General features: G+C 37.2%; 1 protein-coding gene across 10 annotated transcripts in view; it reads right to left on the bottom strand.

Moving 5' to 3' along the window:
* The window catches only part of CTNND2 (catenin delta 2), a 631,056-nt gene that overhangs the window by 404,904 nt on the left and 199,108 nt on the right, over positions 1-27,044 (bottom strand). Inside the window, exon 1 of one of the 10 annotated variants that reach the window (XM_027724256.2) lies at positions 9,496-9,789. The exons of the other annotated variants lie outside the window; for them this stretch is intronic. The gene's annotated coding sequence lies outside the window, so the exon portion shown is untranslated. Of the gene's footprint in view, positions 1-9,495; positions 9,790-27,044 lie in introns of those variants that run through there. 10 annotated transcript variants of the gene reach the window in all.

Raw genomic sequence — 27,044 nt, 5'->3', positions numbered from 1 at the left:
TGAAGAGGGCAGAACTGATCGACTACAGTTTCTACTGCTGTTGAGCTCAGCCAACAAGCTGTTCATGAATCCTGCTCATGTTTTGGTAAATTGAGCCACAGTGATTTTTTTTTTTAAACTGATTTTCTTTCAAAATCACTTTTCAAACTAATTAAAGAAAATTTAATTTTTTTCACAGTTATATTGTGCTTTATTGGTGTGTGTTTCAAGACTTCAAGTAAGATCAGCATGAGGTCAATGAACATTATTTCCATTATATATATATATAAAAAAATATTATGTCATGACAAAAAGGTGTCCTGAAGCAATAAGGACAGTACTACCAAACAGTAATGACTGGGCTCCCATCCCAAGAAACACTGGAGATCAATCCCTTTACAATGTTTGTATTTAATTTTCTCCAAATTCCCTTCCAAGATATATTGATTTTTAGATGGAAGAATGTATTTTTTTTTTAATAAACCTACTCTGTCATTCAGAAAAGTCAATCAGAAAATGCAAAGTCCCCATACTGGCTGTCTCAAATCTACATCTGATTTCTCCCCACAGATAATCAAATGGCTAATTTTTCTTTTAAAGTATTCCACGAACATTAAAAATAAAAGTTTAAAGGAAGGAAAGAGAGGAATCTGTACAAGTAGATTGTGTAAGAGCTTGGAGAATGTACCGAATAGGAATTTCACTGTTTTTATGGATAGCTGTTTTTCAAGAGTCAGTATTAACTCAAGCTTAGGTTCTGTCTCTTTCCTGTCTTTAAAATGTAAAGATAGGGCCAGGAGGCCCTGGCACGATAACAAGTTTAATCATAAAGCCTTTTAGAGTTTGTCCAAATAGATATTCAGAGTCTATCTGGAGGTCACAGTTAACCAGGCAGTTTCTCTGTCTGCTCTATCCTGCAGCCATGCCACAGCCATCCCTATTGTATGACTTACTAACAGAAGGAATTTAATTCCAGAGAACAGTGTCTGAACACCTCGCCTTTACATTTATCCAAGATCATTTCCATTTTAAGGCATGATAATACAGATGCTAAAGAACTAAAAATAAGAATAGGAAACAGTTAAGATTATTATTGCTGTCAGACTTTCTGAGTTGAAGCCATGCAGTAGCCCCGTGACTTCTGAACACACAGAAGGAAACAGGGCACAGACATACTGACAGTGAAATAATGTCACAGATTTTCAGTATGCAGAACAGTGACTGATAGCAGGCCACTAACTAATAGTAGGATTCAATAATATCTGAAATTTTAAAATAACCAACTAAATCCCATTTTGTTTGGAAAAAACTTGTAAACCCCACTTTAATCTTCATGCTTATACAGACAAAATAAAGCCTTACTCAGGTGGATGCAGGTGCTATTTGTGAATGCATTCCCGTTTAGGAGTTAATGAGTCCTGTTGCATCTAACAGTGCATATACCCAAACTGCTTGAGAACAAATGCAAAAATTCATATAGCATGCTCTTCAGCATGCCCTCTGGTACCCTTAATACACTTTTACTGACTTATATATGGTATGCTGGAGGCAGCCAGTCAGCACTCCAAGTATCTAGCCTGTGAGGGAATCTCACCTGGTTCCCAGAAACACTGGCTGCTTAGCAGACTAATCAAATTTGCCAAGTTGCTTCTGTATTTTATTTTCTAGAAAACCACAGAAGTGCAAACTCAAGACAGGGATGTCAGGATCTTTTAGGTCACATGCTGCAAACTTACTAACCGGGTACCTGAACATCTGGGTAGTAACAGAAATGGCCTCAAGTTGCACTGTAAACTAACTGCTGTCCTCCTCCACTTGTGAGCACTTGCAAGTGATGGGTGGTGGCTTTGTAACTTACTTGGCCGCATATGGGAGCAGGCTTAAAGTCCAAAGTATGTAGAATTTTGATACTACTTAAAACAGTAAGCATCTTATCCTACAAAACACTACCACTTCTGTCTTCATGAGTGAACAGGCAGGAACATGAATAACAAAGGAGCCACAAAGTTATTCCCCTTGTTTTTCCTCAAACATCACCAAGCATGTTCACAAGGCTGAGATGCCCTGTGTCCTTCTAGATGGAAAGGATATAAATATAAATTCATATACTTAGTAGACTATTGGTGTTTCCATATCAGTTCAAGTAACATTTTCTGCAAATAAACACAATTTACAAAAGCACAATTCACATGTGCCCTGAAGCAATGCTATTGTGTCTGTGTGCAAGTCATCACTGACACATGAATAAACTGACAAAATTTTAGAAAAAAATCCTGTTATGATAAATTAAAGAGTCTAAAGATACATGTTTCAGGAAGGTGTTATCACAAGAGCTTATCCATGAAAGGAAATCCTGTAACTTTTAAGGAATGTTTTCAGGTAATCCTGCAAAGAGTGTACTGCCACAGTCCACGGGAAAAAGATGAACTTTCCCCACTCCATTCCACTGGAACCCATGACTGAGATGCATACAAGCATATTGCAAAGGTACTTTGGGTCTCGTTCAACATGTGATGGATCTACAGCTATCAAGCTGCCAAGTTCTGGATGACTACATCAGTTGAATCAATGAAAATGTGTCTGATTTAGAGCAAGTTCTCAGTGTACCAAAATTTAAAATATAAGCCAGACAGCTCCTATGATATTAGAAACAACTTATTTATGATGTGCTGCACAAGTTCATTATGATAATACTAATTAAAAAACATACTTTAAACTACTATTAAACACAGTGAAAATAACACAGATTGTCAGTGTAAAAGGTACTGTTATTTTCACAGTTTCTTGGGCATTATGTTGTGTGAAACGTCACTCTTCAAAGAGAGGCAATCTGTGTAATGAGCACTGGAAGAGTATATAGATGCATATTCTAGATAAAGTTCCTATTTAAATACAGACCTAATTTTGACATGGCTAATTTTAATATTATTTATGTAATTCTGCACTCTATGTATATATGCATTATTTAAGCAGAAGCTTATTTAAGAGGGGCAATGGCACTTGAAAAACCCACTTATAGGTACCCTTCAAAAATAGTTAACTTTTTTTGTGGTAAATATTTATTAGAAACAAAGTACATAGGGTACCTAGAGTAATTGCAAAATTACAGTTCAAAAGCTAACAAAGTAGTAGTTATTTTGCCTATGAAACAAAATTCAAGAAAGTTGTAAAAAACCCCAACAAAACAAAACAAAAAACTCCCCACAAAACAAAACAAAACCATGCATTGCCATCACATCAGGATAGCAGTAATGGGAGACTGGAGGGAGATACATCCTGACCTCCTCTAAAAATGGATGTGAGACATATATAAAGCCTAACTCCTATGGCAAAAATTAATAAGAAATCTACATACTCCATTATGTTATTGCTGAAGGAAAATTTCCCACCTCTGTAACTACAATTTCAATACAGTTAATATTTTGATACTGAATACAAAGTCTCTGTTACAGAAGCTCTATTATTTCTGATGAAAATTACAAATCATTGCTGGATCAGAGCGTGTAGGCTTAAAGGGAAGTGAAGCATAAAAAAAATTATAAGGAAAGAAATATGATTAATGCAGGAGTTACTCAATACTTTTATGTAGTATTAATCTTGTATGAGAACAATTATATTAAAATAAAACTGCTATAAATTCTTTTCTATATGTTTGTTCAATTAACAGATTAGGGAATCTAAGTTATAAATCAGATCCTAGCACAAGAATATCACTCACTGGGAATGACTTTTTAGGTATTTGTGCTTGGTAAAAATTAAAACAAAAATATTTCAGTGTATGAAGCTTTATGAATGTCAAACACATGCCTTTCCATGTTTTCCTTATGACTGTTTAGAGGGGAATAAATATGGTGAGGATGCTGTAAAATTATTTAGTAAAGTTCAAAGGCTTTTGCAGTTTATATATGATTTCCCCCCCCCTTTTAACTGCATCCTTCTGAGTGAATGGTTTCAAATACAATATATGTAGATAGATCTAGTGATGTTTCACCTTCTTCACAGGATATGCCAGTATGTGGCGTAGTTTACTATATCTGAAGTTACTTAAAACAGTAATGTAACAGTTTCAGCAAAAGTACAACAAAACCTATGAATTCTACCAGCTCAGGCAAGTCTCTTCCACAGCTTCAAGGACACCATAAAGCAACCCACCACAGACTTACTGCCTGCTAAATCAGCCAAGGTCCAAAAACTTCAGCAGATCCTGATACCTCATTTTGAACTATCTGAGAGCTTCTTCCGGCTTTTACTGAATATCATCGATTTCATTAGAAAAAAAAAGAAGAAAATATTAGAGACAAATCACTAAAAATACTTCCTCTGACTCAGCAGCCACAAACTTCCCTCCCTAATGGTACTGAATTTCACATGAGAACTGAGGACCATCTCTTTCCTTGTCCGGTCCCGGCAGGGACCGGGCTGACAGTAGCTTTTTTGAAGGACTATACCCACGTGAGTATCAGTTAGGTGGGAAATTATCGAAAAAGAGTCATAGCCCAGCAGTTTAGGGCTGTGCACAGACAATGGCTTTGAATGATGAAGAAAGACAGACAATGAAAAACAACTGGGGCACTGTGCAGAATGAGGGAGAAAAGGAGCATAGACGAAGCACAAAGATGACAACCCACTCCTCATCGAAAGCTGACATGGGGCCATTTCTATGTTTGACTCTCAATTTGAAATCTGGCTATTCAATGTTTATCACCTAAAAAGACAATTGAGAGAGTCAGCTGTAGAGCCAAAAGAAATCTAACCTGAAATCAGGGCAAGACAGACATGTAGCCCTGTAACCTTGGGGGAAAAGAAAATAAAAAAAAATTGCAAAACTGTTTCTTGTGGTATGGAGGTGTTTGTTTGTTTAAAATCTCTGTTATCAGATCTTTCTATTTTAATTATTTGTATTTATTTATTGACAATTAACCATGTCTTGAAGGAGAAGAATTTTTTAGGTTTTCTAAGTTCGTGTTTATCAACAGGTGACTTTTCTACAGTTTAAAGGCCAGCTTGTGAGAACTAACAGCTTCAACAGTCTAAAAGATAAAAGCATGATTAGAAGGTTCATGTTAGACCAGGCCCAGTGATAAAATACTGGCCCTTCTAAAGATAAGCCATTAAATTAACAGGAAAAAAACTACAAGTGTGTAATATCACAACTTTTATGTTGTTGTCTACATTTTAGTCAACAGCACCCCTCTGAGAGTATCGATGTTGGAGTAATCTTAATCCTCTGTGCAAGAGAACTTGTATCAGGTTTTGACATGTCCCTTTTGCACATTCATAAACTCTGTCAAAAAAGCTGAAAGAGTTGGAAACACAGAAAAGCAAACTCAGTACTGGACTGAGTCAGCTCAGGCAAGGAATCAAAATACAACTGCCTGTTACTGTCGAAATAAAGTTACCAATAAATTCACAGAGAAAAAAAAGAAACAAAGGAGTGAAAAGTCAAGCAGCAGAGGCTAACTCAACCATATTAGACTTTGGATTTACTACCCATTCCAACTGTCCAGTGGCTTCACAAAATAGAAATAAGGAACTGGACACCCAAGGCTGTAACAGAGATGCTGTTACTTATTATACAGTCTGCTGGGCCATCCAGCAGGCTAGACAAGCAACCTGCCCTTTTCCTACCATGGCAGTCAACATCATCTTTCAGTCACTGTTCATGCAAATCCAACAAGGAATGTGTATATGTTCCAGTTAAAATAGCCCTGGGCATATACCAGAACAAGAGGCTGTACTAGAAAGTAAAGGCATCTTCTGCCCTCAGTTTCCAAACTGACTGTTTGGTACCATTCCAGATGTAGATATCCTTATACAACACTTGTACAATGCTAAGAGGATGGTAATAATCACTATTAATTTCTGTATTATACAATCAAAATATCTTAACATATGGTACACACACCTGCTCAGCAGTAATATTATTTAGACAACTCAAGGCTTCCTAAAAACCAAAAAATTACCAGGGTTCATCACCACCAGGAAATTTGAAGCCACAATAAGAAAAAAAAAAGTGATGGCATCTGACTGCTTGCTGATCACCAAATGATTTAATGTAATTGCTCAACAGCTCAAAAGGATGGTTTTTCTCTGCCTATAGTTTTAGAAGTAACTGTCAATAAATATTTATTGCAGTCTCAATAGACTTTTGCAGCCTTTCCTAGAATAGAAGGGAGTTGTGTCCCAACTTTTGCTTCCCTCACAACTTCTAAAGCTCTGAAAGTTATTTGGCTCCAACACGTTTCATTCCACTGAGAATAAAACTTTTAGAACTAGTCTTAACAGGAATTACATACAACTGTGATAATACCCTGGCATCTTAAATGCATAGGTGTTTTTCTTATTGACTCCCAGGTTCTATTTGCTCCACTGAACTGTGATAAAATCAAGGACTTTTGCTGAATAACTTGGCCATGAACACTGTCATTAGAAAATGTTAGACACAGAGTGTATTAAGTAGAGCCTTACTTTGACTGACATGCAGTTGTGTTTCCAAATGCTTTTTCTTCCATATCCTTGAAACTGCACATTTTTGTAACACTCAAGACTGACAGAGATGTGTTGCATGTGTTCACAGCTGGGAGGACAAAGTTCCTGCTTTAATTTTCATGTTAGCTTTTCTAAAGGAAATTACTGGAATGAGCATTCTGAGAATGCCATACAAAGGCCGTGATCTCCGGCAGAAACTATTCATAATAGGATGAATCCCGTGCTAAGGGGCTTGTGAAAGTATCTATCTGTATCTCAAAAATAAATTTTTAATTTGTCATTAAAATTTCTACAACATCATTATCTCCTAAAATAAATAAATAAAGAAACCTCCCCCTCAAGCAATAACTTCTTCCATATACAGATTTAAATGTAGTAATAGTAGCTTCTATCAAACGTATTACATACTCTGTCGTCTGAACGACATGTCCAGTGTAAGCATTTTAAATCTAGTGCATGCTGTTAGATCAAGGTTTTCCATTTTCTGTTACCCTTGCCTCTCACTGTACGTTAAAGCAAGTCCCTAACTATTCAAAACAGAGATATATGTACAGTTTGTATACATATGTATTTGCACACACGCACATACACAAATGCAGCACATTAGTATCATGGACTCAGGTATGGAAGGCTGCTTAAAATGTGAAGAGAGAGCAGCTACTTGAAGTAAGTATCATTCTACAAAAAAAATGTGTCAGGAACTTCTACTTTAGTAGGTTATTAGGATGAATTTTTACCAATGACAGAAAGCTGGTTTATCACATCTCACTGTCACTGACGTTAGGAATCAGCAACTAGAAGACTAAACATGGGATTTTTTTCAGAAAAAGAAGAAAAAATTAATTATATCTTCTGCTTACAAATATTTTAATGAAGAAATGCCTAATCTACTGAACATTACTAGTTGCTATATAAACAACTCTTACCTGTATAATAAAATCACTGAAGTAATTCCACCTTTGCCTTGAACTTCGAAACGCAAGATGTACACATATGGTTGAATTAGCTCAGTTACTCAGAAATCAGTGGAGTAATACCAAAGATAGATTTGGCCCATTATCTATCTGCACAGCACAAATGAATAATGCAAATGTGTATGCAAAGGACCATGAAATATCTCAGCTTAGCAGTGCATTTAAAATGTATCACTAACTTTCAGCTTCTTGAAATATTTATCAACCGCAGGAGGTTCCACTGAGAGCACACTCTATTAGAGACTTCACTGAATTTTTATTTCTGCACCTGGCTCGGAGGAGTTTAGAAAAGGAGACTGGAATTAACTGCTGAAACAACTTCAGGTACTGCTCTGACACCACAGGCTTCACAAGCACTTCATGAAGGTTTCTGAGTCACTTTAATGTTCTTCCCAAAGCCAAGACCAACTAGGGTCTGTATGGAGAACATCTTAGAGAGGAGAGGAGGAAGGTAACAAGTTTCTGGACACAACTTCAGAAGCCACTAAAATTAAATTGCCTGCAATTAAAAAGCTACTGAAAGAATTCACAGTAACAAGCACGCTTTAAGACACCACAGTCAACTCAATACCACATAACAAGTAAAACTGTCTTACTAAACAGTCTAGTGGCACAAACTAGTTTGTGGCGGCTAGTTGAATCAAGTATGAACAAGCTTGGATCAATCGCACACAGCATTTAAACCACTGACCACTAGTCAAACAGTGAATTAGTTTTACTAAATTTTTTGAAATAAAATTTGATCTTGAAGTAATTGCAGTAGTTGTATTGGTCTATTAAAAGTTGGAACATCTGAAGAAAGATTTTTTTCAACAACCAATATTCTAGATTATAAAACAACCACACAAATATTCTAGATTATAAAACAACCACGCAAAAACAAAACACAAAAAGCCCCAGTATGTAGCTTAGCATTAAGCAGTTGAAACAGTTTGATCTAGAAAATCTTTTATTTCCTACTTTAACTGATAAAAAACTAACTATGTCAGAAAAAAATTCCATCGAAGTCATACATTTTATTCATTATGGGCTTTGGGAGAGTACATGCTTATTCCTTTACTCTTCCAAATGCAGTCACATAGTAAACAGCATTACTCCACAATAGCACATTCCTGCAGTGTCTTGAGTCAGGAATAACACATAAAAACAACCTGTTCTAAAAACTTTTTGTGGGTAGGAAGTACTAGACACAGGGGGCATGGTTTGTTTTTACATTTTATATATTTCATTTAATTCAGCCAAAAGATCAAACTAGTAAATAAACTGTTACCTTAACAAGTATACACATGCGTGTTAGAAAAGGCATTTGGGACATTTTCCACACAACTGACTTCCACATGAAATTCATTTATTTAATCCCTTGAACAGTCAGTCACATTTCCCTGGGCCTTGGGCAGCACCAGATGAAACAGGTCACAACCATGCATTATTTTTACTATCTGTAATGAATTTCAAATTAGCTGAGCCATCTAAAAAATCTACCTGAAAAGCTCAGCAAAGTCTTTGAAGGTTAAATATTATCATAAAGGATGCAAATCCCCTTCTCACCTATCTAAGACTATAATCTGAAAAAAGAGCTACCACTACAGTTGAGTATGTAGTATTTACCGAGAACATTTTCTAGGATGAAAGTACAAAGCAATGGGTCTGTAAGCTCAGAAGCATGCACCTAGAGAAATACATTTTTGCACAAGAAAGATTAGCCTGTTGAAACATTTTACCTCTGTGGAACTACTGATTTTCTTAAATCTTTGCTGTAGACGGGCTGAAACAAGAAATAATCGCGGCCAAATCAAGTGTTGATGAATAAGGACATGAAGCATTTTGGAGAAACAAGACACTGAAGAGTAACACTTACTTTCTGGCCTTTAAGAGAACTCTAAAACGTAGCCAATTACGCTACCTATTGCTCCTGGGTAATCAGATTTAAACTATTTTGAAGTCCAAAAACATCCCTAAGCCATTCGCAAGGGACTTTTTAAAACAAGTTACAAAACTTTCCGCGAAGCCTAGCATTTCACCTCAAACAAGCGATCCATCTTTAACGCTTTACCTTTTGTCGCCCACTTGTAAATTAATCTCTTGAATCAGTTCAGCTGCGCCCTGGAAAGTCTCCTCACTGTCGGGCCGAGTTTCTCTCCTCTCCGGAGCGGCAGCTCAAGCAGCTCTGCTCCTTTTTTTATTATTTTTTTTTATTTCTTTCTTTCCTCTCTCCTTTCACCACTTACAAAGAGAAACTTGAAAAAGAAATCAGTCGGCGGCCTGAACGAGCGGGTGGACCACAACAGGAGCAGCGGCGGCGACAACAAAACGCAGCCGCGGCTGCCGAGCGCTGTTTCGCGGGATGGAGATGGAGGGCGGCCCGGCCCGGGCAGCAGCAGCAGCAGCTGCCGCCGGCCCGGCGGGGCAGTGGGGCGGGCGGGCCGAGGGAGGTGGCTCCGCCGGGCACAAAGGGCTCCATGGCAACGCCGGCCGAGCCCCCCGCGCCCTCCTTCCTTCAGGCAGCGCCTCGTCACCGCCGGACCCGCCCACGTCGACCCCCCACGCCAGCGATCGCGACAGGGTATCGTGGAAACAGCCCTCGGCGACTAGGGGCCGGGGGCCGGGCAGAGGCTGCAGCTCCCGGCCCTGCTTCTGGGACAGCCACATGTTTTCAGCAATTTTTTTTTTTTTTTTCCAACAGAGTGCAGATCAATCTCCACGCATATGTATATTCATTTAGGTTTTTTAATTGAGAGGAGAGGTCGATAAGCTACTAATTGAACAAATTAGAGAGCTGGGCTATCACCAATCGTATGAAGTTTAACAAGGGAAAGTGCCGGATTCTGCACCTGGGATGGGGCTACCCCGGATGTTCATACACAGTGGTAAATGAGATGCTGGAAAGCAGTGCCATGGAAAGGGACCTGGGAGACCTGGTCGATGGCAAGTTGAACATGAGTGAGCAGTGCCCTGGCAGCCAGGAGGACCAACCCTGTCCGGGGCGGTCATCAGGTAAAGCATTGCCAGCCAGGTGAGGAAGGGGATTGTCCTGCTCTGCTCTGCACTGGTGTGGCCTCACCTTGAATAATTGTGTGCAATTTTGGGCACCACAACATAAGAAAGATATTAAGCTGTTAGAGAGTGTCCAAGGGAGGGCAATAAAGATGGTGAAGGGCTTTGACGGGAAGCCGTATGAGGAGTAGCTGAGGTCACTTGGTCTGTTCAGCCTGGAGGAGAGGAGACTAAGGGGAGACCTCATCACAGTCTACAACTTCTTGTGAGAGGAAGTCTTGGGGCAGGCACTGATCTCTTCTCTGTGGTGACCAGTGACAGGACCCAAGGTAATGGCATGAAGCTGTTTCATTGAAGGTTTAGGTTTTACGTTTAGGGAAAGGTTCTTCAGCCAGAGAGTGGTTTGACACTGAAACAGCTCCCCAGGGAAGTGGTCACAGCACCAAACCTGACAGAGTTCAAAAAGTATTTGAACAACACTCTCAGGCACACGCTGTGATTCTTGAGGTGATCCTGTGCAGGGCCAAGAGTTGGACTTGACGTCCTTGTGGGTCCTTTCCAACCCAGGATATTCTATGATTCTATGAATCTCAGCATAGCATAACTTCACACTGAAATAATTAAACCCCACATTCTTTAGCTCATCAGTCTCTTAAAATACAATACATTGTATTTGGGGACAGAGGGTTTTTTTAATTTTTCTTTTAAGCTGCTTCTTTGCTGTATGACCTGAAGCTATCAAACTTTCAAATACACAGTCATCTAGAAAATAAAACTTACTTACACTTGAATTTTTAGAAGTGCATATAGCAATAAGTGTCAAGGTTCCAAGCCAAGGGATAAGTGCTTGGCCCCACCTCCAGCAGGGACAACTCCAAGGCTCCAAAGCACTTTGCACGAAAACAACTTTATGTACAGGATTCCTGCTGCTGAATGAAGCAAGATTTCATGTGCACCCTGAAGTCTAAGAGCTCTAAGGTCAAGGGTCAAGACACCAAAGGTGGAAATGAAGCTCAACCAATGTTCATGACAAATTCCTATGACCCCATGCAAGACCTCCATAGTTGTAATTATGCCCATAAAAGATTACTATCATTCTTCAGCATGGTGCAAATTATTCAATTATTCTGCTGAAGTCAAAAATACTTAACTTGCTCCTGAGAATTTCTTGCTAAACGGCCTTATTAATTGCATGCATTTCTGTTAGTCAGCACCTGTGTGATCTGAACAATGATGTAAAACAATTGTTCCGTTATTTTGTATACAAAGATCTTGTCAGGCAACATAGCCTTCCATTTCATGTAAATATTAATCTTCATATTCAAATACTTCATGTGAATAAACTATCACTTTAGACCCTAAAATGAGCCCTTCCCAAGGTTTTTAATGAAACAAAATGAAATTATTATGCCCATTTTAATTTTTAAAAATATCATAGCATACAGCCTTCGTTATCTGCTGCCAGTGTTTAGGTAAAAGGCTGCAGGACTGGACAAGAGGTTTGCATTTTAGCCTTTTCTTTAAAATTCCATATTCAATCCAGATCTTAAAGAAACAGCCCCTTTCTACTTACAAAGAGCCATCCCCTTCTCTGAACTACAATGACACATACTTAACATACCCTATCATTAATATTTACCACTACTGATTGGAGTCATGAAATTGCAGTGCACATTTCAGTAGTCTCCTCTCAAAATGTCACAGTGAAGCTGAGGTCACTTTGCTTCATTTGATAGGACACAGTACATCCATTGAGGAAAGAAGAGTGGCATTTCAGGATCTCAGGGAATTAAAAAAATTGCTGACTTGGCTCCTACCAGTCTTTCCCAGGTTTATACGCACTCCTTGGGGCAGACATTGGTATAGGGGTTGCCCTCAGCTTCCTCCCAAAGGGGAAGAGAGGGAAGAAACAGATAGTACTGAAGCAAGTTCAGAGGCTTAGCATTAGAAACTTCTTTTAAACACCTGCTGTGGCCAAAAAAATAAAAATAGTAATAACAACAACAACAATAATAATAATAAAGGACACAGTTGGCTACTTCTCCCAGAAATTTTGAAAGGGGAAAAGCCCTTTGCATCTCTAAAATTTCAAGGAGGTAAAATGTTGTTGGGAGCAATGGACAAGTTCTTTATTTTAGTTCCTGAGTGTCAAACTTACCAGTTTCCTTGTAACTCTGCCAGCTTTAGGTGTCATTTAAGGAGAGCAATACAACAGTTTATTATTGTTCTCCAGTGCTGCTTAGGATGTAGAAAGATGACTGTTTATGATACATTAAAGGTCACAAATAAATGGCAATTTAATAAAAAAAAAATTACGTCACATGCAAGAATATCTCAAACAGGTAAATTACACAGCAGCCTGAGCATGTTCTTTTTCATTAAAATATTGTGGGCCATCCTGTTTCATTTCAGTGTGCTAATATGCATCACCATCTCAGGAAAGCTCCATTGAAAAAAATAAGAAAACAGGTACTATAAAGTCTTTGCACCTATTACAGCAGTGCACAACACAGAGGCCTATCAATACAGTTCAAAGGGATTTCACTCTCACTGCCAAAATCAATGATTGGTATTAAAATGGATTGCCACGTACTCATGAAAGGGTTGTTTAACCATTTGACATTTGTACAGATTGCTATCTTTATATAAAGGGATCCTGCTTCATAAAACTGATTGATGAAAGAAAACTACTTCCGTTTCAAACCCATATACTGCTGTTGTCAGTAGAATACTTTTTCTGAATCACAGAAATTCCTATACACTTGAGATCGATCAACTCCTGTTGAGGTTTGACTCATTGTAGGCTGAAGCCATGCAAACTTTGAGAGTTTGGACAGGGAGAAGAAGAAAGAAACCCTATAATATATTCCTGTAATACTGGAATAAAAGGAAAATTGCCTTTACGTTGGAATGCTGAGAAAGGAGATCAAGTGCATGAATTTTTTTCTTTTGCTCATGCAGCACATGAATTGTTATCTTTGAACCATAATTCAGTGTTTTTACGCTAACATAAACTTTAATCTACACAAATGCACATTCCTATCCTTTTCATGTTGGTTCTTCAAGAATCATTTAAAACATCTTCAAATACCAAGAGTGTAACGACGAGGTGGATTCTTTGTAATCTGAATGAAAAACATCAATACTTATATCTATGTTTTCAGAAGACATCAATCTGTAAACATTTCAAGGTAGTTGTAATAAGGGCACAGTTAAGGGCTAGATTGTGTTATCCTTAATATGTCTAGTGAACCAACAGGACTCATGCACAGGATAAACTGCTCTACAAAGTAGAAATAAAATTATTTCATTTAAAGTCACACAGATATTTACTGGATTCATCTGGTAGTGGTTTCTATAGGGTTGCAGTAAGGTTTTTTTTCCTCCTAAACCCTTTCTAGGTGACATTTAGATGTTCTTCTGCCTGATAATCTATGCATATGCACACAAAGATTACTCCAGAATCTTTCCTCTTTCCCTGTTAATGTTTTCTGGTCTGTGACCCTGAAGTTACCCTGAAATAGCTCTGCAAGTACTGCAAAACCTCAGATGTTTTCTAGACACTCAGGCCTCTGTCACAATCTCTTACTGTTTCACTCATGTTTCTCTCTTGATTTGATAACCTCATGTGGATGACCACTCTAAGAATAAGTAAGGATTTTGTGTGATACTGAGCATAGTGGCTCTGCAGATCCCTACAATTTCTCTTCCATGACACACTCAGCTCAGGCAAATAGAGAATTTTATTCTTGCATAATAAATGCCTTTCTTGGGATCTAAATAGAGAGTTGTACATAGTACTTATTTCCACCAAATTTTGCTCTTTATGTTGTGTAACACTAATGAATAGCAAAATTATTTTAAAGTAATATTACATGCCACAGAGTCTTTAAGATGTTTCAGTGTTTGTAGGAATAACCATTTCAGTAACCATAAGAAAGAACATGTCTAAACACAAGAAAATTTGCTAACCAACTTTCTTAAAAGAGCTATCAAGACATTTCCTACTACTTTGTAGCAGCTTTGTAAGTATTCCTGAGAGTTTTCTTATGCTCAGCAAGAACTCTGCAGAGCATGAACCACTTTTAAGTCAGACAGTAGAAAGCAAAACAATTTGAGAAGGGTTGGACACTTCCATGATTTCTGGGAAACCAGAAGTAAAGCTCACTCTAATTCTAGCAGGAACAGATTTAGGTCAACTGGAACTTCAATGGGGAGCAAACGCTTATGGAAAGACTGTGCTTAAATCCCAACTAATTGGGTTAGTGTTGGTTTCTCTAATTCACAAAATGAATTTCTGGATACATTTTTCAGAAAAAATTTGAAAATTAAAATTTGAAATTTAAAAAGTTCATTTTAAGTTTCTCACCAGATTTCTAACAGCTGTAAAGTTTAATTAATTCTATGTCTTCTGTTTTAATGTTTTAATGTTTAAATGTTTTCTGTTTTAAAAGTAAGGCTATCCTTCATGACAATCAAATCTGGAAGTACGGTCTGCTGGTACAGTACAATAAAGTCAAACATTGAAAACACAGGCGAATTCTGAAAAAAAGAAAAAGAATTTTTTTTCTTTTTGCCAAAATTTACATTTATCCACATAACAGTTTTCTCCCTTCACCTGTTTTCCTACTGTGGGACCGGTGCTTGTGATGCCAGAGAATTCTTCTTTATTTCTTTTTTGTGCTGATTATTTTAAAAGCAGTATGAAACATTTTAGGATTTTGCTATGCGATAGGTATACTAATGTATTCATTTGTAATGCGAAAACACCTACCCTATTACCTTCAACCAGCTTCATTTTCAGAATTCATGATCTGGAGCAGTCCCACTTACCGGGTTCATAAATACCTCTCATACTGATGGAAATGGCCAGCAAACCCTCAAGGGAGGGTCCATTTCTCAAGTTTGTCCAGGTCCCTCTGGATGGCATCCCTTCTGTTGTGCCAACGGTATCCCTCACCTTGGTGTCATTGGCAAACCTGCTAAGGGTGAACTCAGTCCCAACATTCATGTTGCCAACAGGGATGCTGAATATCACCAGTCCTAATACCAATCACTGAGGAACACCACTTGCCACTAGTCTCCATCTGGACTACCAATTCACCTTCCTCTCACATCAACAAGTTGCTACTAAGGATTTCTTGATCAAAATTTGATCTTTCATGCCGATTCAGACTTTAAAGTCTCACTTCACATCCTTCTGACACAAAATGCAAGCTTAAAGTATTAGAGGAATAGAAGAAGAAATATCACAGCATAGGCAGTGAAAGACTTTTCTCCCTAACTTATTCTGTAACTAATATTACAGAAGAAGTGATGAAGAAGGGGCGCATGGTTCCCACACACATTAGCACAGGAAACCCCATTGTTAGATCTGCTGTTCTATAAGACCACCATTTTGCACAGCAGTAAGGCATATAAGGAGAGAAGGTTCTGTTACATGTGCATTCATATTACACCTCACCTCAACAATACAGAACCACAGAAAACCAAAGTAATGAATGCATATGCTCAGCTGTATAAAATCTCGGAGAATGGGTAATGTGTGCTACTTTTCCTTCAAAGATAGGATTTTTTTTTAGTTAAAAATTTTTGTTTGAATAAAGAAAACCTCAGAAGTTGCTGCATTTAACTGCAAAGTAAGTCCAAGGGAAAAAATGGTGCATTGGAAAAAGATTAAATCGATGTTGGAACTAACAAATGGAATGTGAAAATGTGTTATTACAGCCATGTAATCCATTGCTGGTGTGGTGATCAGTGACAGAAATAATTCATCATCACAATGTCTGTAACCCAGCTTCACTTGCTTCATCTTGTATGATGTATACAAGTGTCAGGAAAAGTTCAACATCTGTGATGCTGAAGCTTTGTAATAGCCAAACATTATGATGGGTTTTCTATCAAACTAATAAGAGTTCAAGACTCAATACTTTGAATCCGCAGAAAAAGCACAGAGCAGCAGTGTGTGTCACACACAGTCTTACATAGTGTCACTTCTTCAGCCTCCAAGTCACTTTGAACAAGTAGAGGGCTTTTAAAGTTTGAGTTTTTGTCACAAAGCAAAGAAGAAATATATCCTTTTATCTAGGAATTCATCTCTGACCAGAAATAAAGACTTGCTGCTCACAACACGTTATTTTTCTTCTCGTTCTGAATATAAAAATATGGTACTGGTCTGGTAACATGAGGCTACTTTCTGCTTCCAAAAAGATCCTGAAAATCGAATTATGCCTTTGGAGAATGAAGATTTGGCTTTTCAAGCAAACTAGAATATAAACAGGTCAGGAGCTAGTAATCAAAGTAACAACGTAACAAAAATCCATAGAGGGAGTGAAGAAAATTGACAAACATGCTTTTCATTAGAAAATACTTTTTTGCATCAATTTTTGAATTAAGGAAATCAATCAGAAGTGAGAACTGAGAACTGCACCAGGAAGCAGCAGAAGCTAACAGAGAGAAGCAGTGCAATCAATTTGACCTTTTTTCAGACACTTTACCAACTCTGCAGAAATTGGGTATTAAGCAAATGGCCATAAAATAGGTTGAATTATTTAGCAAGTGTGGGACTTCTGAATCATCCTAGGTCATGACCTACCTGTGTCAGCAAATCCAGCTGCACTGGAAAACTGAGTCTCCCAGGCTGCAGACACGGTTTGATGGGAGAACAAGAATAAGGAGGATCTCTTCAGGACAGAAAAGCCAAAGTTTGTGTTCAATTCAATTAGCTAGCAGATGTAACTAAAATTTTAGAGGAAAAGACAAAAGTGTTTTTAAAGTCAAAGTTATGGGAGGAAATATTGGGGGAGAATGAGAGGGAGTACAAAAGCTGTTTCAGGCTTCCCTTTTGATAGTTACTAAACTCCTCTTTTTGAAAGTGACTGTATAGTGCTGACTTATTTTTTTCCATGCATATTTAAAATGGACATTATGAAATCACTGGGCACAGCCATAATAATGTTAACAACTCCTCTTTTTTCATGCAAAATTTCTTTGACAGCTTGGCATTTAGTTAATCACTTTTTTAAACTGAATGCACCCCAACGCAGTGGACCTGATTTTTTAATCTGTCAGCCAGAATCTATCATTAACAAACTTTACAAAACTGATTAAATACTTTACTTTTTTCCTCAGGCTTATGCCTTGGCAATGGGCTGAAGAAAATGTGTATTTCCAGCACAATTAATGAGTAATTCTTAGTTGAGATTAAATTGTTACATAGATTTAATGGATTTCTGTATTGGCTGTAGAACTACTCAGAATAAACTGATGAATGATTGCCATAAATGAAAACAAGTTAACCTCAGCAGAAAGGAATTGTAGAGGCTGATGGATAAAAAGACAAAAGATAAAAAAACTGGGAGCAAATCTGATGTTCAGAAAGATATTTGAGACATTGATACTAACAGGAAAGAGGGAAAGGCACCTGTTAATAACTGCACCCACAATTCCTTTTGGGGTGACAGGCACATTAATCTTTACTTGCTACAGCTGTCATATCCGGTACAAAATAAATCTATTTTAGATAATTATTTTGGACAATCATGATAGCGTGGCTACTGGGATTTCATTTAAGCTTTTAATCAGATAAAGACAGAGGTAAGGTTTTGATTTTGGTTTGCTTTGCTTTTGGTGTTTGGATTTTTTTCCTCCAAAAAGCACACAGTGCACATGTGTCATAAGTTTTATTAAGGATATAATGACTTTGTAGAACAGAAGGATGCAGAAGTATGGTCACATGCTATCATAGCAAACATTAAAGGCTTCAACTTCTGCCTAACTGTAGAATATTTGCTACAAAACCCAAGAAACTATTTTTTGTGCACCCAAGAGAAAGAAACTTGGCCAATGATTAACAGACCGATTAAGTTATTTAAACTTCTGCTAACATTCCCCACTCAATAATGCATTCGCTCTAATGACTTACAAGCTACATTTAGATAACACTTTGTTATCCTTTTCACATTGTCTTCAGTCTTCAGCTCCACCTTCTTTGTCCTCTCTTCTCAATCACTCCCTTTACCTTTTCTTTACCTTTCATTCACCTCCCTCTTTTTGCACTAAATCCACTTCCCTTAAGAAACAACACAAAAATCCCAGCCGACACTCTGCAAGCACACTATTCCCTCTGCTGGCATGTTATCTCTCTGACTATTCCTCAAACAAATGCAGTAGTATTTTGAGGAGAAAAAACACCTACTGCCCTTTCTGCACACACTATTGGAGACTATGCTGCTAGTTGCTTATAGTGCAGTATGCAAGAACAGCACTAGTTGTTTTTTTTTTTAAATCCAACTTGCTTTCTAATTGCCTCTTTCCACTTCAAAATATGGCACAGGGCAATTAGCACCCCAAAAACCCCATACCCCCAAAACACACAACTACCTCAATTCAGCCTACCATTTCCTGCGCAACACCAACAAGCTTCACTGCCCACCAGGGATCCATACCCCTGCCCGGTGGCCCAAGGGCTGAATTTCAGCTCTGCTTTGAGCACCTAGTGCTGGCTCCAATGACCATGAGGGAGCAGGAGGCCTGAGGCTGCACCAGGAGCAAGAAGACAGTGCCTCCAGCATGGGCAGTGCAGTGTCCTCCTCAAGAGGGGTGCTCTCCTACACCATCTCTTTTATTTTTTAAAGGTGACAATACATATCACTGCCTACAATATCCTTCACTCCACCTTTATGTGCCCTGTAAGCCATGAGTAACTTTGATCTAGTGGATCACTATTTTTCTATGTACAGAATGCTCCACCACACTGTTTTCTTCCCCCTCTTCAGACATCCCAGGAGTTTTTGGTCATTGTCTCTTCCCATGCAGTGATGCAACACATTGTGCTAGAGTTTCTGCTTGTGTCTTGGCCCACGCTGAGCTGTCTGTCAGACTTTACACCTTGCCTCTAAGTGATAAATTCAAAATCCATTCCTAAGCTTTTCAAGTAGCTGCCCTCATATGACATAATAGTTACTAATACACCTATCTGATATACTATACTGGGCAGAAAACATTAATGGAAACTACCGAGAGAGTGTTTGGTCTAAGAACTTAGTTTTATATTTGAGACCACGTTATCTCTATAAACTGGAAGATGAAAAGTTACGTTATGTTAACCCACGTAAGCGCTCAAACTGACCTACACTCAAAATATCTGCAGACAGTGGGCACACAAAAGTAGCAACACATTTCCTGGGATGTCTTACTAGAGTAGGAAATCTAGCCCTCCTAATGAGAATCTTTTCTGGCTGTATACATTTACTGGCTAAAGTCTTCCCCAACTCATCCCTCCTGAAACAACTTTGAGATAGTTGACAACAGATATATCTCAGGGAAGACTGTCTCCTTCCCTGGACTCCAGAGGAAAAGGGTTGCTTTGGGTGCATTAATAAACTGGTGGATAGGGTCTAATTACTGTTAATGAAGCTGCCTTTATATTTTACTAGTGTCAGACAGAATTTCTCTCTACTAGGATATTATGGAGACTACAATCGAGGACATGACAGAGAACAGGGGCTTGCTCCATGAAGAAAAGAATTGTATCTGCCTAAAAGAATCTTGAGACATATTCTACATGCATTTATATAAATTACTTTTGAAATTTCCTTCATGATGAGGAAGGAGATGCCTACTGCATATTTTTAAATTAAAAAAAGCCCCAACTAAACTTGCACGTGCTGAGTTTCTTCCACTTACAGACTAGGCTGTACTCCCTGTGACCTGGGGAGAGCAATTCTGCTCTCACTCACATGCAGGCACACCCCGAACATGTCAGCTGAAGCTGTTTTGGAGAACAAAAGAAGAACTGATTCTAATAGATCAGTGTGGCTTAGACAGCATTCTATTTGGTCTTTACTCATTCTAACAACAAAAATCAAAGCAAATAAATGCAGAATCGTGGAAAGAAGTTAAATTTGCACATTTTTGAAAGGTCTGAAAAGGGTAAATGTTTATGCAGCACTAGTATGCACGCATAGTTGCATCTGCTTAGAACTTACAGAATATTATACTACTTCTAGCTGTAGGTAGTGCAGCTTACTAGTAGGAAATATGTGACAACCACCATGTTCTTAGAGACTGCATTAATACAGCAAGACATACCAAAATAATTATCAAAAAGCTGTGGGTTTTTAGCAAAAAGGTATTTCTCATACTGAGTAAAGCAAGCAGACTTCTCAAGCATTTAGAATTTCAAGCAGATGTAAATAAGTGATAATCATAATTGATAATCATGTCCATGTTTCTACTCCTTCATCTTACTGAAGACAATGAGAAAATGAGGAATGGTTCAGTAAAAAAACAAGTCTTTTGCCAGCTGTTTAGTACTAAGTAATGGAATAAAGTCAGTCTGGAGATTAATTCACACTACTTCATAAGCCTAAAACAAATTATTTAGCCTGTGGAAACGTAATTGAAAGCAGTGAGTAAGGAGAGCTTAGAGCCCAGCGCGGCTATTTCCTCTGCTCCCACAGCCTTAGGGATATTCACTGCTAGCATTATGGCAGGAAATCATGAACAAATGCTTGTGGAGGTGTGCTCACAGGTACTCTTCCACCTGAACGGGATGATGACTTCAAATTACAGTTTTAGATGTCAGCTATATTCCTTGTACTGTTCAGCAATTCACAAGCAACATTCTCTTTTGGGGTCCATCCTGGGCTTTGAAATGTTTTGGGAACTTGGCATGTTTGGGACCGCAGAGCATCATGGAGAAGAATATGAGCAAGTAAATTTCAGTTATTCAGAAGGGTAAGGCCTTTTCTGGAGTTTTTGTCTCTTAATGACAGCTGGTAGTGTTAATGAAGCAAAGAGGCGGGTGAAGATGCTATTTTTCTTACGCTGCCTTTTTCAGTTTCTTTCTCCTGTCTCTCACAGCTTTTGCTGTTTTTATTAGAGTGCCTCTCTAATTATTTCCCTGTATGCTGAAGTAAGGGCAACTATGCTTTTCCTTCCCTTAAGTTTAAAATAGTATAAAGTTCACATGGAAAATAAGAGAGCTACTTCACAGTATTTTTTTTCTTTGTAATTAAGACAACTACTTCACAATTCTATTAAATTCTATTGCACCTGAAAATGACAGATAGTTTTTAATTTCAGGATTTGCATAAAACAAAGAAACCACAAGCATACTACTGAGCGTTTAATTAAGGAAAAACTGATAAGGCATAGAAGACACAAAGAATTGTTTGTGGCCCAGACGTTTAGTCATCTGCTGCTATATCACTGGAGATACAAGCCTCAAATACCTTCATAATTTCTTCTATAACAAGGATGCTTTGATCTAGCTAAGTCAAATATCCAAGACAAAAAAATCATAGAAAGTACTGTGTGCCATGAGTCATATATTTCTCAATGTGAATTTATGTTTAATCTGATAAACCTATCGTGATTAAACCTATAAAGTACATGCTGGCCATATTGAGCAATTAAGGGTCACTAAGGAACTGCTTAAATGTTGACATTATTATATGTCCTTATAATATGCATGCACTTGTAGATTTAGAGAAAATGTATGAGTACTATTTATTGGATCAAAATACACTGATTCTTTTCTGGAAAAATACTTTTAGAAATGGGAGTAAGTTCGTAAGTCCAGAGCATCCCTATACATTAAAAATTAATACTTTGTTGTTGAAAACTGAAACAGGTGAGAGTTGCACTGCTAAGCTGAGGAAAATACCAGAATATAAAACTTTTAAATTACATGGAGATAAAAGTAACAATAAGAACTGTGTATCAGCTTTGAGCACAATTAAAAAGAATGGAATGCACATAAGAAATTCTAAAGTACAAATTAAACAATAACACTTCCTTTCAATTCCACCATAATTTTATATATTTATAACCAAATATGTGAAAAATATAGACACAGTGTATAATACTTTATGTAAAGCTGTGGCAATAAGAGAGAAGTTAGGACTAAACTGCTGTGTAGAAGATAAGGAAAATTCAATTTTTGCTCTGTTATCCAAAGTAATTCTTTACTCTCCAAACACAAAATGCCACTGTGTCCCTATAGGTGACACATGCTATTGTGTCACTATAGGTACTAGGAGGTTAACAGAGTTTCATTGTTTCAGTACTCCAGTTGATATTACTAGTAGAGGTCACATGTATCTGTACAGTTCAGTAGTTAGATATAGTGGCTAGAAAAAGCTACACATCTCCTTAAAGTTACATTAAAATAATTAAAAATTTCATTCTTTCCATGAGAAGGAATCTGTAACGAAATTATAAAATGGTAGTTAAGAAAAATAAAGGCAATAATACCATTAAAGTAGCAGGCAATGTTTTTAACTTTGTTAAACTCTTTGAAAATATTTATGCCATGTACATGTTTTATTTTCAAAATGGCTGAGACACTCTCAGACACAGTAGAATAGTACTACAAGAGCATGTTACATGACATGTCAGGCTTTGTCTTTTAGGAAACAAAAAGTTTAATTTTTTAAAAAAAGTTATGTGGCTTTAGCAGTGTAACAGCCTTAAATATTGCAGGGTTTTTATCAGCATTCCACCAAAATGGCACTGCCATGCACTGAATTTTAAATGTATCTTATGGAAAGTTTTTAAAACCAACACACCATAAAATCTGTTGTTTGATAAAGGAATACAGAGCATTAAACCACCTTGCAATGGTAAGTATTAGAGACAGTCTTGGAGAGAAGGATAGCAAAGAATTAAAACCCACTTGTGTATCTATCTCTTGCATACAAAATTTTTATGAAGTACAATCATATGAAATAAATAGTAAGAAAGGAAAATTTATTGGTGTGATGAAAACAGTATTCAAGCCAACATCAAAAGAGAGATGTACTACGAAGGCAATTATTTCCTGAAAAAAATTCTTTCCTTTCTTCCCTCCTTTTCCTCTCATGGCCTGACCTCAACAGTTGTAGGCTCCCTCACTCTGTCAAAAACAAACACTACAATATAGTTTCTCCATATTTACAGAATCAATGCTGCTAGAAGAGATGAAGTGCTTGGAAAAATTACAGTAGATGTGCAATGTCAAAAATTTGCCATGTACAAGATAAATTTAAAAAAATGTATCTCAATTTTGTCTTTTTTTTTTTTTTTTTTTTTTAATTTCAAAGCCTCTTTGAACCTCTGGTGTGCAGTCTATACACACACATCTTTCTGAGAAGGTGAGCTCCAGAAGGGCTGTGGCTCATGGCCATTCACCACGCTACAGGCTTTGCACAATGTCTTCTGTTATAGTTAGGAATGAAAATAAAGACTGAGATTGCAACAAAGACTAAGGAAACTGGAAAAATCTAAGAAGTTCTGTGAATTCCATGTAATAAAAACCATTTTCATGAGAACAAGTGAAATGGTGATAATTCGTATGCCGAATCAAGGCCTCTGGCCTTTATCAGCTCATGTAATACCAAAACCATTATTAGCACTCTAATTCCTCTAGGGGGAAAAACCCAACAGTTCAGGGACATAATTTCATTATTATGTACCTCTTGCATCATTCATTTAGCACTGTGCTGTGCACAGGTTATCAATTCTAACCTTTGCAATGGAAAAACAGCTTCAGTCACATCTTTTAGAAGAAAGATAGCTGAAACATGACTGTCTAAATATACTTGCAACTTCAGATCAAACATATCTTTTCATTTTTATGAGAGCTTTCAACAGTATTTTGCATAATTTTTGTCTTTTAACATTTTATCCTTTTTTCATTCATTTCATCAAGATATCATTTTTGTACTGTCATACTGTGCTTATTATTTCACATCTAGAGATTTAAAAATAAATTTAAAAATTGAAATAGTTACCAGTTACCTTGCAAAATTTTAGTTCTTTTTATTTCACACATTATATTGCCTTAATGCTATTGTTTTCTGCCTTACCTAAGTCAGAACAAGAAAACTTATCATGTGGACTTTCCTTCTCTGTACTAATCTCCAGAGTCCTGCTCTAGTGTCAGCCTGACTTCTTTTTACTTTAATGCCATGTTACTTTGACTTACAAAAGGTGAATAGCACTGGGACAGACTGCTTTGTGCAGTTTCTACTGACAGCTTTTTGCTTGGTTATTATATTTGGAGTTGAAGATGGAAAGTAACACAACATTATTATTGATGATGAAGCTTCCAATTGGCATTGCAAGCTTTATGGCTGGAGATGTTGAGCCAACTTGGACAAAAAGACTGACAGCAAAAAGATAGTGATGCATGTACTAATCACAGACACCAAGGGCCACACTGGCTCAAGGCTAATTTTGCTTCCCAGCATGTCTCAGAACATTTTACTCTATAAAGTAGGGGTAAGAAAGCCAAAAAAATTAGTACAGCACCAGGTCTATCCCTGACATTACTCAGCAGTCTATTGTTTTCCCCCAGAAAGGTTTTGCTTGCATACCAGGAGGACCAGGATGCAGCTAGGGGAAAGGAAAAACATCTGGGAGAATGTTCTAGCCTTGCATCTTCCTCAGAAACATACGTAGGAGTCAAGAGCCTTGAGATGTTGGTGCTCAATGCTGGGAGAAGTTACAATTTCCAGAACTGTCACAAGACTTAGAACAGGCTAGAAAGACAAAAATTAAACCAAAGGCCATTTAGGCTAAGTATCTCCTGAATCCAGTCCTCAGTTTCTACATTTAGCTGAGGTAAGATGAAAGATTTCAATTATTTGCAATAAGAATTAACAAAACTACTGTAACACTGTAAAAGTATTCAGAAATTCATTGAGTACTTCTTCTACACAATCTCAAATATGCTGGATTCTAAAGCTATGACTTTTCCTGTGCAGCCTCTGTAGTATTTACTCTTGGTGCCATCTATAGGTAGCCCTTATTGTAAAACATTAGTCCAGTAAAACAGTAAAATGTGTTATGATCACTGATACATTTTTTTTTTACTACAAAAGCTGCTGGGCTCTTACTAAGCAGAATTAAAATTGCACTTGTTTTTAAATTACATCTAAGCATGATTTATCTCCATTTTTTCACAGTTTTATAATTCGCTTAAATAGCCATTGAATGTCTTAAAACTTAAATTGTGATCTGAGCAGAAAGTCAAGACAGAAGACCCAAACTAAAATAGCTATAAAAGCTGGAAAAGATTTTCTTCAGTTGGCATATTGTACAGATGCATCATTTTGTGCAAGTACCTTTAGGCTGATATGAAGAAATAATTATTTTGGAGTTGTACCTAAAACAGCAAAAGAAAACCTTCCAATTTCCCTTCCAAAACTCTTACATAGAAGAAAATTCATCCTCCTGTGCCCCAGAAATATGAAAAGAGAAAAAATTGCTTTACTAATAGGCCATGAAGAAAGGAGCAGAGCAAAAGAACTTTAGTATATGCGATATTATTGCACTTATTTAGAATGCAGTATGTTTTGCTTGTCTTGCATACGCATTGCCACCATGATAACTTTGCTGTTTCGTGATGGGGGAGAGAAGAAATGTATTCTTGAAGTCTAAATGCAAAACCTGTATTTGCCATAACCTAAACAGGAAAAAACCCTTGTTTCATGTGCATGTGGTGTGTAGCAGATTTCAATATGTTTTATGAACTCTAAAACCCTAATAACCAAATCCATGACATTTCCCTGTTTCCAGTTCAGGATCAGCTTTTGGCCTCTCAATTGAACTAGAATACCTTTTACAAACCATAAACATTTCCAAAACAATTCTTTTGAGTTGTAACCTTTAGGAATTAACTAATTTAAATTATTACTTGGAAGAAACTGTATGAAAAGCTTTATCTATGGTATATAAATGGGGTCTGCTTGAGAAGGAAAACCTCTTGACAGTTCATGTAGGCTCAGGTGAAGAAAATTAAAAGAAATTGAGAAATAAGACATAAGACTTCAACAATAAAGGAAATAAAATTTTGGAGTAACTTTCCAGCATTGTACTGGATTATGCTTCATTTCCTATTTTCAGACCATCTTTCTAAAATGATTCAGTAAATCAGCCACTGCTTTTGCAACAGATACTAGGAATGTTGGTTGAAATCTTATGGCCTACAAAATATATCATGGATTATCAGAATGGCCCCCTTTATCCTTACAATGTATGAAATCAAAATCTGAATGGATGACAGCAGAGACATTATACAAAGACAGATAATCATAAATACAAGTGTGTAGGAGGACTAAGCAGATAGAAAAGTGGTTTTTACCTCCCTAAACACCTTTAGAAGGTAAAGCAGCCTTAGAAAGTGAGTATACTCAGTCACTGAATGTGTTCTGAAAGGTATTGATGTAAACAGTAGCTTTTTCATGGAAAGGTGAAGTCAATTTCATTCAAACAGAAATCATTTAAGATGTGATAAAAGTGGAAAGAAAAAACACCCCCCCCCCAAAAAAAAAAAAAGAAAGAAAAAAAAAGGATTTTAATATTACCACAAAAAAATCTTAACTGATGTGTTCTTTTATAACATAGCGAACAACACCTTTAGTGTCTCATTATTAGAGTTGTAATGTATTTGCTAGATACACAGAGGTGTAAGACATTCTTTTTTCTAAAAGTGATATAGGGTACACAGTGAATTGTTATATTTACAGAATAAATGACAAGTCCCTACCAACATTCATGTGTCTTCAACAAGCTCTGTCAAGTACCCTCCTCTGGTGTCCTTTCTACCACACTATCTAT

The sequence above is a fragment of the Pipra filicauda genome, unplaced genomic scaffold (assembly GCF_003945595.2).
Source record: "Pipra filicauda isolate LSUMZ 115617 unplaced genomic scaffold, ASM394559v2 scaffold39_size4671491_pilon, whole genome shotgun sequence".
NCBI classification, from domain to species: domain Eukaryota; kingdom Metazoa; phylum Chordata; class Aves; order Passeriformes; family Pipridae; genus Pipra; species Pipra filicauda.
Note: the sequence above shows the minus strand (reverse complement) of the source record. Positions and strands in the feature narration are given on the sequence as shown.